The 12,970-nt window shown below is 37.7% G+C and overlaps 1 protein-coding gene across 14 annotated transcripts in view; it reads left to right on the forward strand.

Annotated features, from left to right (window-relative positions):
* Positions 1 to 12,970, forward strand: part of LOC131426954 (uncharacterized protein CG43867) — a 618,008-nt gene that overhangs the window by 547,789 nt on the left and 57,249 nt on the right. The window contains exon 2 of one of the 14 annotated variants that reach the window (XM_058589763.1): positions 6,311 to 6,614. The exons of the other annotated variants lie outside the window; for them this stretch is intronic. The gene's annotated coding sequence lies outside the window, so the exon portion shown is untranslated. The remainder of the gene's footprint in view (positions 1 to 6,310; positions 6,615 to 12,970) is intronic. 14 annotated transcript variants of the gene reach the window in all.

Here is a 12,970-nt window from a genome sequence, read left to right on the forward strand (position 1 = left end):
AAATTTTGGGGAACAATGAGAAAAATTCATTACGCTTGCTTGCCTTTTTTGCACTGGGACGACGGTTTTGAAGTAGTCTCAGACGGATCCGGGTCATTTCGCCGAAAGCCGTTTCGCGGAATGGGTCATTTCGCCGAAAGCCATTTTGCCGAAAGGGTCATTTCGCCAATTCCTGCAATTGCCACCGAGCCATCTTGGCTTCGGTTATGTGGCTGCGCCACAGCAGTTATACAGGAGGCATAATAACACAAAAAAATAATAATATGATGTATTCGAAATGACCCTTTCGGTGAAATGTTCCTTTCGGCGAAATGACCCTTTCGGTGAAATGTTCCTTTCGGCGAAATGACCCTTTCGGTGAAATGTTCCTTTCGGCGAAATGACCCTTTCGGTGAAATGTTCCTTTCGGCGAAATGACCCTTTCAGCGAAATGACCCTTTCGGCGAAATGCCCCGCTCCCGTCTCAGGCGAAGTGAGTAGTACTTTAATCGGCAGCAGCCAAAACAGACCTTCTGTGAAGTAAAAACGCTTCAAACGCTCAGGTTGCTTTGGATAATTTGAAGGGGTAAAAGTTTTTTTTACCCCCAAATTTTAATCTAGGCGCACTAAATCATTTTACATGTTTAATTGTTTACGTTTCGTCTTCGACGTCTGCTTAGCGGATTATGTTGATCCGTGGGTTTGCGTCAGCAGTTCAACGTAATCTTCTGATGCACTGATGAGTCGAAGACGGACCTCTTGCATACAAATCTGTAACCGCCTCGTTTGCCTGGTCTACTCAAAGCTAGGTTTCTTCGCTTAAGTTAGGTCCGAACGAACGATAGCGAGGTCGGACAGTACACGAATCAACTCGATGTGGTAAATTCCAATTCCAAAAATCATATCCATTGGTCAGACATTTCATTATTTCTTGTTTTGATCCTACTGTTACTTCGAATTGCTTTGAAATAGTCAAAAAGCCTGAGTTTCGTCATTCTTTATAGACCGGAAATATAATTACTGAAGAAACTGTCTTTTGATCGAAGCTCCGGAGACCCCTACAACTATATACCATTCGACTCAGCTCGACGAGATTGGAAAAGGTATGTGTGTTCACTTTCAAAGATTTATTCTATACGCTCAATTTTCTCGGAGATGGTTGAACCGATCTTAACAAGCTTAGTCTCATTTGAAAGCTACTATTGGGTTGCGGATCGAGTTCGAAGATCAATTGGCAGTCGCTTTCGGTTCAGGAGTTATAATGGTATAAGCAGTGATGACATTTCACGCTGGTGTGAGATTTATGTCTACACAGAGGATGCAAGAAGCGAACATCACACAAAAAAGAAAGCGCACTTCTTCTCAGTGGCGAATAGACAAAATTTGAGTGTGTGCTTGTGGTTGAAGCAGCTGGTGCGAGTGAAATACATTCTCTTCGCATGAATCGCTCTCATGCGTTCTCGCCTAAACACACCCAAGTGATCACTGGTGCGTGCTAGTGAGCGAACACTTCTGTGATAATTTTTAAATTTATAAAAGGTAACGATGGCCTTGCTATGACAATCTGGTTAATTTCAGGTTTATTATTTAGTTTCCGACTTTAGTTCTAGATTACAGGTTCAAAATTGAAACTATGACTCTGGAACAAATTTCTAGATTCTGGAACTGGTTTCTTGACTAGATCTTTGTTATGAATGTAGTCCCGTAAATTTATATTCGGAATTCGAATCCAGAAATTTTATTTGGAATTTTAACTTAGAATTTCACGATACGAAATTAAGATCTGATTTCTGGAACTAAATACTAGATCTAAACTCCAAACCTAAAATTTGAAAGTGACTGAACCAGAATTCAATTCCTACATTCCAAAATTGAGTTTCAGAACTCATTTCCAGAATTCAGAGCGTGCATGCTGGAACTTGAATTCTGGAATAAGATTTTAGATCTGAATTCAGTTCCTCTATTCAGGTTCGGAATTCAAGTTCAGAATTCAGTTTTAGAACTTAATTCCCGACCAGGGTCTAAAAATGATTTCAGTTTCATAAATCTAGAACTAAATTCTTCATTTGTATACCGAGCCAGAATTTTACAACGGAATTCTGGATTTTGTTCCATATTTCGAAGTTCTTGAATTCAGTTTAAATTTCTGAATCCCTATTCCACAATTTTGGTTCTCTTGTAGATAAATAAATGATGGCAAAAAGTGCTCAAATGTTCTAAACATCAGATAAATTAGTTCCAAACGATTATGCGAAAATCAACCCTACTAAGTATAAAAATACTCTCGTTTTTTCCGTATTTTTTAATTGTATAGTCGCGTATGTTTGTCGTCAATAGATGCACCATTTCAATTCCGGAAGCGAAGCACTAAAAGTTGCAAAATTTACACAATCAACTTATACGAACGATTATCCATATTCGGAAGTGTGAAAGAAGAATGTCAGTTTTATTCGTATTCACGTCCTCCAGTTATGTCTGTGACATTACCCACCCGCCTTTTTTTTTTCTATTCGCACTTTTTTTTCAAAAAGTAACCAATGACCAAGTCTAAATGTATTATTGCTGATACTTTCGGTTTCGAGAATGTTGTCGAACAAACTACGAACTAACCGAAGTAAAATTATAGTTCAAGTGACATTGAGTTTCTCTAAATGAAATTCTTTCTCAACCTAATTAAAGCGAGACATATTCGAAAAGTAATGGCCGGTTCCAATTGAATCGGTTCTTTGTATCAAATAGATACAAGTCCCTACTTCAAATTATTTTTTTATAATAAGTAACTAATATTTTGGCTGGCGTTTTTGGTTTAGACTCTATTTTCACCAATTCCTTCACAAAAACTTTTCGACAGAATCCTTTAACGTCACCAAAAGCCGCTACAATAATTGCCTCACTTGAACTTGATTGTGAATGATTTCTGGCCCCTTTTAATGAAAAACGTTTACACATATGTTTTGCTAATGTGATACAATGTGTGTTTTGCGTTTCTTGGTCCACAAAAATAAGCGTTCATATGATCCAGCATAACATAGGATCGATCCAACAGATTTCTAAGTACAGATAATTATTGCACTTGGAAGGTAGTAGGTACATTTAGGGTACATTTAGGGGTTTTTGGTTTGTACAAAGAGTAAATCGGTTATGTGCCCGATGCACAAAATAGGATAACCCCTAAATGACCATCACCTGAATCGGCCAGTTTAAGTCGAAACTCGTTTACGTTCGACACGACAGTAAAGACGTTGCACTTCGGTGCAAATTAAAAAAAGTGTTCTGTAAGTAGCAGAAACTCTATGTCTGCCTAGCGGTTTATGTTGAGCTGCTAGGTTACATAACAGTTCAACATGTTATGTACTGACGAGTCGAAGACGAAACATAAAGTATAGAACCAATTAGTATCTCCTTTGAGTACATTACAATTAAGAAAGTTTCGTAAAAATTCAAAAATACAAATGAGTATTTCTTTCTATGTTGAAAATAATTCTAATTGATCAAAATCCAGTTTTGGAACAAAAATTGGTTTCAATATGAAACAAGAATTGAATACTTTTCCGTCACGACAACGCTCGGCCATATCCGCTGACATTGATCAAAAAATGTTTGATGAACATGAGCTTAACGAAGCATCTATCACCGATGATAATACAAATAGATTAATAATTTGTTGCTAATTAGTTAGAATTGAGCCACTCATTTTTTTGTAGTACTTCGTTCATATGAAGTTAACGAAGCACCCTCCTAAAAATAAGCTTGAAAACAAATCGAAACCCAGTGTTGTTGCTCAATTTTTCTGAGTACTATGCAAAGTTTATATGAAGTTGGTGCTTTGTTAACTTCATATGAACTTAGCAAAGTACTCAAAATAAAGTTGAAAAAATTAGCTTGAAAACAATTCGAAACCCAGTGGATAATTTGTTGCTTATTAGTGTCTAATTGGTTAGGGTAGTTTTGAATTTGTTGCTTTATTTATATATTTTATTTTTTCTTATTTTTCGCTAAGTTCATATAAAGTTGATGAAGCAGCCCTCGTGAACGAGCTCGAAAACAACTCGAAATTAAGGGAATAATTTTTCAATTAATTACAGGTATTTTGAATTCGTCGCTAAATTTTTTTTAGTACTTCGCAATGTTCATATGAAGTTAAGAACTAAGTTCTCATTAAGTTAACTTTCTAACAGAATCTTGGGAACAAATCGAAACCCAGTGGATAAATTTGTCAATCAGTTGAGGTAGTTTTTATTTTGATGTTCAATTTTTTCGAATACTTTGCTGCAACCGATTTGTTATTTGTTAGCTTATTTGAGAAAGGTGCTTCGTTAATTTCATATGAACTAAGCGAAATACTGAAAAATATTTCAAAAAATGAACATTGCCACTGGGTTTCGATTTGTTTTCAAGCTTATTTGGGAGAGGTGCTACGTTCACTTCAAATAAACTTAGCGAAGTACTAAAAAAAATAATAAAAAATTGAGCAAAAATTTCAAAATTACCGTAACTAATTAGCAACAAATTATTCACCTATTTGCGTTATCATCGTTGTTTTTTTTTTTTTTTTTGTTTCAATTGTAGAGGCTTTAACATTAATGTCATTCGCCTCTTCGGGCCAGAAAAACTTTCTGACCCTATGTGCGGGGTTGGGAATCGAACCCAGGCGGGCTGCGTGAAAGGCATCGACTTACCCATCACGCTATACCCGTCCCCTTATCATCGTTAAGAGGCGCTTTGCTAAGTTCATGTTTGTAATTTTTCGGACAATAATGGGAAATCCAGCTCCATTTGTTTATGCATATTTCGGTATTCACTTCAGTCGAGGAAATCCGAAATCGACTCGAAATTTTGCAGTTGTTTGGTTAAGATTAAACTGCATTCAGAATGGGAACGAGTACCAGTCTTCGAGGAATGGTACTTAAAATTAAAAGTGTGTATCCAATGTTTCTCTACTGTCATCCACGTTAGAAGCTAAACGCCACATAAAACCTCAGCATACGGCCAAAACACTGAGAATTGGGAACTAGAACATTATACCATAGATGGATAAAAATTTTGTAAAGCGTCCTTGTTCGATCTGCACTAAAATAATTTGTGTAATTACGCACTCTTGAAAGTAAATTCACTAAGTTAAAATTAAGATCATATTTTTTTCGGAATAGCGTTGAATGTTTTTAATCCTTTTAGAGGTAATTTGTGTAATTACGCACTCTTGAAAGTAAATTCACTAAGTTAAAATTATTCTTGGGAATGGTTAAAGTCGGGGTTACATAAACTTACAATCAATTATTTTAGGGAATCAACGGATGGCTTGGGAATTATATTCCTTCTCTGAAATTTGTATATTTGCCTGAAAAGGTTTTTTATCAATTGGTCATTCGACCATCTGTAGGACACCAACTATTGACATCCTGATTTCCTCGGTTTGGATATGAATGATGGTCTGAATCTTAAGCGAGAGAAAGATATAAGTCAAAAGCAATTGTTTTAATTTTTGTTTACCTCCCTTCAAGAAGACCAACTGCCGGAGTCGATACGTCGACGCTAGAACAACACCCATCTGTTCAAAAATGGTGAACATTTTTCATTTTGCGACAAAATAAAACAACTCAAGAATTTGTTAACCCTTTGCGGCACGCAACACAAATCACCTAACGCGATGTCATTCGGGAGTGCACTTCACACTTCCCAGATCCGAACAAGCAAACAAACAAAAAACTCCACAGCAAAGTTTACCGTGTCGGAACTCCCGAACGCGTAGCTCACACGGACTTAAACTAATACCAAAGCAATAAATTTCTCCTCCACGTTTGCAAGCGTTGCTTTTTTTCATTCTTATTCTTTTGTGTAAAACTAGCGAGCGGACGATGCAATTCAGTCCCGAAACGCATTTCCCATGTACTAACGCAACTCATTCCCGGATACAGTGCCGTGGGGTGCCCTTGGGCGAATTGATACGGTCAAGCACCTTACGGAAATGCAAAATAATATTACAAACAAAACATTTTCTTTGCTTTCGTGGTTATGCAATTTTTGACCGCAGATCAATGACACCCCCTCGAACGGTACACAACTGACTGCAATCGAGTTGGCACTGTGTGCGAATAGAAAGTGCAAAGCAGGATCATCATAAATTTCAAGTCACCCTTTCCCGGCGTGCTGCTCTGCTCTGCTCTACTCTGCCTGGCGACTATCTGTGACAACGAACGAGACAGCGAATGGTTTAGTGGCGGTGCATTTTTTTTTATTAAAACAACATAACAAAGCAGGCGGACCCCGAACATAGTCATCATCACCAACAGTAACATTAATGTCAACTGTGCGTCGTTTGTTTTCTTTCTAGTTCTTTTTTTCCCTTAATGTTCGCTCTAGTGAAGTTTATGATTAATTCACCAAACACTGCTGCTGCTGCTGCTCTTTTAGAAATTCGCTAGTGAAAAATAGTGGTGCTTTGTCAGTGGAAGTGGAAAAGTGAGTTCTTGAAAACAAAAACGAAGAGGAGCCAGCAGAACAGCTCACGTTTTCGTCCACAGTGCGATAATCAAGGAATAGTACCGGCAGTAGCCACAGGATATGGCCGATTTAAGTGAAAAACAACAGAACCAGAAGAAGCGTAATGAAGATATGCGGCAGCATGGACAGGATGTGTATGTATCTAATGGAAGTTTTTTTTAATTTAATTAGATTAAAGTCATCTTCTTTGTTGAACGTGTTAAGCTCGAGAACTGCTGTTTTCTAGGTAGCTTAATTTGTTAGTACTATTGTCAATTGACAGCTGATGTCACCTCGAATGAATCGGTTCTGAGAAAGAAAAAATTAGAGGGTTGTATTCAAGACACGACCGAGCACAATAACATTAAAAATGGATCGTTTCTAGTGTCTTCATAATAAATACATAATAAATACAACTGTGGAACTCATTTATACTACTAAATCGAGGAGGCCGCTTCTAGATAAATTTCAGAATGTAATTTTGAATCTTTTAAAGCGTTTAGTTCCTGGTTGGACAACAGCTTGTTCAGTCACATTGTCACGTTTTGTTCGTATGGGAATGAAGATTTAAGTAAGCAAACCGATCCGTTGACAAAGTAAAACATTTTTAAGCTTACAGTATTGAAGCTTTGGAATCATTTAAATTAGGAAAATCCATTAACAAATTATCGAGGAACAAGCGCTGCAAATTAGATCCGAAAAATCTATCGCCAATAATTCTAATTTGGCCTGATAGTTACCAGAGAACCAAAATAAAATACTCAATTCAAACCAATTTTTCAATGGTATGCAATTGAAATATTCAAACGACGTTATCTCATAAGTTTAAGTTTAATGTTTCCAAATCGATTAGTTGTTTAATTAAATAAATCCATCAACAAATGACTGAGTTAAAAGCGTTCAAAATTATGACAGAAGAATGTTACGCGATAAGTTTTGCATGTTTTAAATTGACACCCAGCCTCGGGAAGCGAAGTGTAAGGCATTTTTAATGGCAAAATCGACCAAAAATTTGCTAAATACATGGGATATTTCAAAAGAATCGGTTACCACGCTGATTCGGTTCTTCAATAGCTAGATGATATATAAGATACTCAAGCGAACACGGTGTTGCGCAGACAACAGGAAATTTCACCAACACATAAAGCAAAAGCGACAATCCATCAAGTGAACGCATATACAATCCAGTCATCAGCTCACTGGACGAGCTACTTGTTTCATTCACAGTCAATCGTCGACTAGGCAAAGAAATATTTTGCAGCCTATATTTATAGATTTCTCTTCATACTACGCATAACGATACGGTGTTTTTTATGCATGACGCAAAGCCTCCTATGCTGAACAAAAAGTTGACGTCATTTTGTACAACAGGGATTGGTGGATGAAAACATAGGTCGATTCCAACCATTTTTTCAATAGTTTACTATTGAAATACTGAAACGACGTCGTCATACATGTTTAAGTTAAAAGTTTCCGAATCGATTGGTTTTTAAATTATAACAATCCATCAACAAATGACCGAGCTATTAACGTTCAAAATTATGACACAAAAAGGTTACGCGACTATTTTCGAAACTTTTAATTGACACCCGACCCCATATAGTGAAGAGTAAGGCATTTTTAATGCCAAAAAAACAGATGCGATGTCGTCCCCATCTGAGCTCAAGATAGTTTCCGAGTTTGCGGTTAACTTTCCCGGCACGCACCTTGCAATTATTTTCTAAATTAAGCAATAAAATCTAATTCCACAATTTGTTTGTGCGCTTTTCGTCTGCCTTTTTCTTCCCATGCGGCCGAATTAACGAAACTTTCTTTGCCTAATGGAAGTTTCTCGCGGCGGCCCATTTATCTGTCTGCCGCAGAAAAAGCTTTATCCCGAGCATGTGAGTCTGGATTCGTTCATTTCCCATTTCCCTCGTGACACTGACGCGTCGCTGGGTTGGAATCGGCTTGGTGGTGGTCATTTATCTTCTTCCAGTCCCACTGGCGTGTGTTTTTTGTCTTTGTTTCACTTCCGAGCGGTTGTCGGCATTAAAAAGTAATGCCCAACTAAGTTTTTTGATACATCTCCGGTTATTCACTAGTAGATGGATAGGAAGAAAGAGAGAGAGAAAGACAACCCAAGTGGGTCAAATCCAAACAGTCGGACTGCACGATTTTTGTTCTAGAAAAGTTGAACACGGTTTTCGCCGGTCTATCACATTAGAAAGTTTAAAGTACTGCTTATATTAAATTTAACTGAATCTGAAAAACTTTCCTTTTTATGTTTAAAACTCTACCCCTCAAGTCATGTTTTATCTGCAGCAATGAGATAGTTTTCAGACAATAGTAAATTCAGTTGTCTAATTCAATTCTGTTTATGTACGAAATTCTTTTCCATGAAATAATCAGTAGATTGTTGTCTTATTATGGAACTACGATGTCGAAAAAGTTGGCTGCTATATTTTTATTTTCTTCGCATACCTTTGAATAGTCTAGACTGTTCTGAATTGAATCGCTAGTTCAACGTGAATCACATGAGAAACAATGTAAGGAGTGTATCGAAAATTTGTGTTGAACGCATGTATTTGTGATGGATTTTTATGCTCAGATCCCAGCATACTGTGCGTTTGGCTGTCAGCTTTCGTTTGTTTACTTGTTTGAGCGGTTAAAATTCTGCATTTTCAAAATGTCGCGTATTGAAAAGGAAGTGAAAATTAAGGTTCTGGAAACATGGCTAAGCGAGAAGGGTATTACTATGCGAAAATTGGCGAAGCGGTTTGGAATTCATTATGGCAGTGTTTAAACCATCATTAATAAGTTTGGGGAACACTATTCTTTGGATGAGCTACCAGAAAGAGGCAGAAAACCCGGTTCTTCCAACCCGAAACAGGACCAGAAAGATGTATCTCTAATAATGAAGAACAAATCAATGTCAATACGTGATTTGGCCAAAAAAGCAGGAACGATTGTCGGAATGATCTAGTGTACCAAGAGGCGAAATCACCTGAAGACCTACAAGAAGCAGAAAATCTCGAAACAAAGTGTAGAACAGAAGAAATTGTATTCGCGTCTTTTGCAGTGTCCGAATCCATGCGTTTTGATGGACGATGAGACTTATGTAAAGGAGGACTCAAAAAACCCTTCCAGGTCCACAATACTTTACTGTCGTCGTTGGGAAGGATGTGAGCGATGCGGACAGGTCGATTCAAGTGGAGAAATTCGGTCGAAAGGTACTGGTATGGCAAGCAATATGTTCCTGTGGTTTGAAGTCAACCATTTTTTACACTACCGGAACTATAAATGCAGAAATCTATCGATCTGAGTGTCTCCAGAAGAGATTGCTGCCTTTATATAAGAAGCACAGTACACCTCCACTGTTTTGGCCGAAATTAGCGTCGGCTCACTATGCCAAAACCACTCTCAATTGGCTTGCGGAAAAGGGTATAAATTTCACTAATAGTACTGTTGTTGTACCGTTGAATTTTACTATGTCACGTCATTACACATTACACTCCTAATAGGTTTATTTTTGAAAAAATGCAGTAGATTGGGATTAACTCCCACGTGCTGCACGGTAAAGGGTGGGAGATCTTTTTCTAAATATATTCAAAATAAAATTCAACACGAAATTCTGATTCTGAGAAAACTAAAAAATTGTTTAGCATTCTGAACGTGAAAACTTTGGAATGTAATAATCTTCATTTAAAATTAGCGAAACAATATCCTCAAGGTTTCGGAATTTTCCTAAGCAAAATTAAATTTGCAGAACATTGCGAATTGGAGCGCAAACGAATTTTTCTTCACAAAAAATTCGAATATTTATCTTTCAAAAATTCCACACGCCGACCCCCAAAACCTCCGATACAGTTTTTAGAAGACTTCCTAACGAAGACGTACAAACAAAACTTCTCAATCTAGGGTTAAATTATGCAATTTCTTCTAAAGTAAACCTCGAACAAGTTATTATAGACGTAGAAACAGCCCTAAATTACTGTAATCATTCTTTTTCTCAAATTAATGATGCCAGAACTATTGTAGATGATATCATTAAAAATACTTCATAGAAAAATCAACAAAATATGGGTGATAAAGAACTAGTGGAACAATTGCGGGAAAAACCTGTATTTTATGTTAAGGCTGATAAGGGAAACAAAGTGGTAATTATGGACAAAGAAGATTATGACAATCCGATAACCCAAAAAATCAATGACGGCCCTTATAGGGAACAAAGAGCCGACCCCCTATCAGATATTATTAAAAAAGTAGATAAAACGATATCAATCTCAGTAGTCTCAAAGTTTCTAACCCCTCTTTATCCAAAATAAAAGGACTACCAAAGGTTCTTAAACCTGGTAACGAAATAAGGGAAATCATTTCTTCAGTAGGGGCCCCAACTCAAAAAATCTCCAAATGGCTAGTATCAGGAATCAGAACAAATTGGCTCAAATGTCACGTTCCCCTTGATATTTGGAGATTTGTGCCTTGCCATCAATTTGTTTTTAGCATCATTTCACCGATATATAAGAGGGAAGGATTGAAAGGAAATGGTAATGGTTGGACTAGGAGGATGGGAAAAATTGACGACACAAAAACACATAAAAGCAGAAGTAAATTCTGCACCCCTAAGGGATGCTGAACAATCTGCTGAGGATCACATTTAGTGGAAGCAGAAGTAATTTCTGGACCTCTACGAGGTCCCGAACAGTCTGCTATTAATAAAACCTCCAACCCCCGAGAGGATTTAGAGATCTTACAAAAGCGACACAATTCTGCACTCCCGGAAGAATGCAGAACGATTCGCAGTATGTACGAGCAGAAGTAAATTCGGTACTCCCTAATAGATGCCAAACAATCTGCTAAACCGTATTTAAGGTGAATACAGAAGGGATTCATTCACTCCAAGAAGAACGATGAACCCTTCTGACTATAGCTCCTTACCACATTGGGTAAGAAACGAGAGATTATCCTTCAATTTTAGCTCCGCATACACAGATTCAACCATGTATGGAGAACCAAAAACCCGTGAAGTACCATAATCGCATTCACACAAATCACACGAATAATACTCAGCACGTTGAATAGTAGCCATGTGATAATTGAGTTTGCATTGTCCAGTCAGAGCTCTGACCAGAATACTGCAATGATGCTTGGAGAAATACAGTAGACACTTTGACATTTTCAGATTTAAATCTGGTAGAAATGCTTTTGTCTGAGCGCAAGTTTGCAAGCTGCACCAGTAGCTGGCATGTTTGGATGCAGCCCAAGAACGAATCTTGTTCTTTATCCAACTAGTTGAAAGTGGTAAAGCTGGTTCAGGACCAACGAAATCATTCGTTGCACCAGCTCTAGCCAACTCATCAGCCCATTCATTTCCAGTAATACCAGAATGACCGGGTACCCAGAAGAAGTAAACAGCATTTGAAATGCTGAGGTCTTCAATTTGAGTTCGACATGCGATCACTAGATTCGACCGTGAGTCATTCGAACTGAGTGCTTTTAAGGCTGCCTGACTGTCGGAACAAAAATAAATACGTTTACCACAGATCCTCTACTGAAGTGCCGATTGTACTCCACACAGAATTGCGTAGATTTCTGCTTGGAACACAGTACAGTATCTACCAAGTGAAAGAGACAGCTCCAGCCTCATTTCACGACAGTAGACACCAGCACCAGCACGACCATTCAACAGAGAACCGTCCGTATAACAAACGATGTGTTCATCAAGTTGTCGTTCCAGACAACCAGACAACCATTCCTCACGAAGAGGATAGCTCACATTGAATGTTTTGAAAGGAAAACTGCATGTGAGAGTGAGGTCACTAGGAGCGAGTAAATACTCATCCCACGTAACCATTTGAGACCACAAGCGAGTGTGGCTGGTAGCATAATCTAATGGGTTACTGTTCCAAAGCCCTGTAATCTTAAGACGGTATGCACAAGATAATGCTTCTTGTTATGGGAACACATGAAGTGGTTTAATGCACAGAATTCCGATTTATGCCAAAAAAATTCTTCAGTAAATCAGTTCCTAACACACAGGTATTCGCTACTCAACTTCAGAATTCAGGCGAAATCGAAGATGACGAAATGATGGTATCTTTCGATGTAACCGCCTTATTCCCAAGTGTCCCAGTGAAGGACAAAGTAGTAGTAGTTTATGGAAATGCAAAGTACGGTCTTATCTTACTCTAACCCGGCTTTGCATGGATGTAAATTATTTCAAATTCAGAGGGGAATTTTATAAACAATTACAAGGGGCACCAATGGGTAATCCACTCTCCCCGTTTTTATGTGAATTATTCATGGCAAACCTTGAAGAACTTATAAATAAGCAGGGATTATTACCTAATCGCTGGTGGAGATACGTAGATGATGTATTTTGCATCATCAAACGAAACGATTTATCAAACTTCTTAGAAATAATTAATAATTTACATAAAAATATCAAATTTACCTATGAGGAAGAGGAAGACAACAGTTTACCTTTCTTGGATATTCTTATTGCCCGGGAGGCAAAATCCTTAACTTC

Source organism: Malaya genurostris, chromosome 2 (genome assembly GCF_030247185.1).
Source record: "Malaya genurostris strain Urasoe2022 chromosome 2, Malgen_1.1, whole genome shotgun sequence".
Taxonomy (NCBI): Eukaryota; Metazoa; Arthropoda; class Insecta; order Diptera; family Culicidae; genus Malaya; species Malaya genurostris.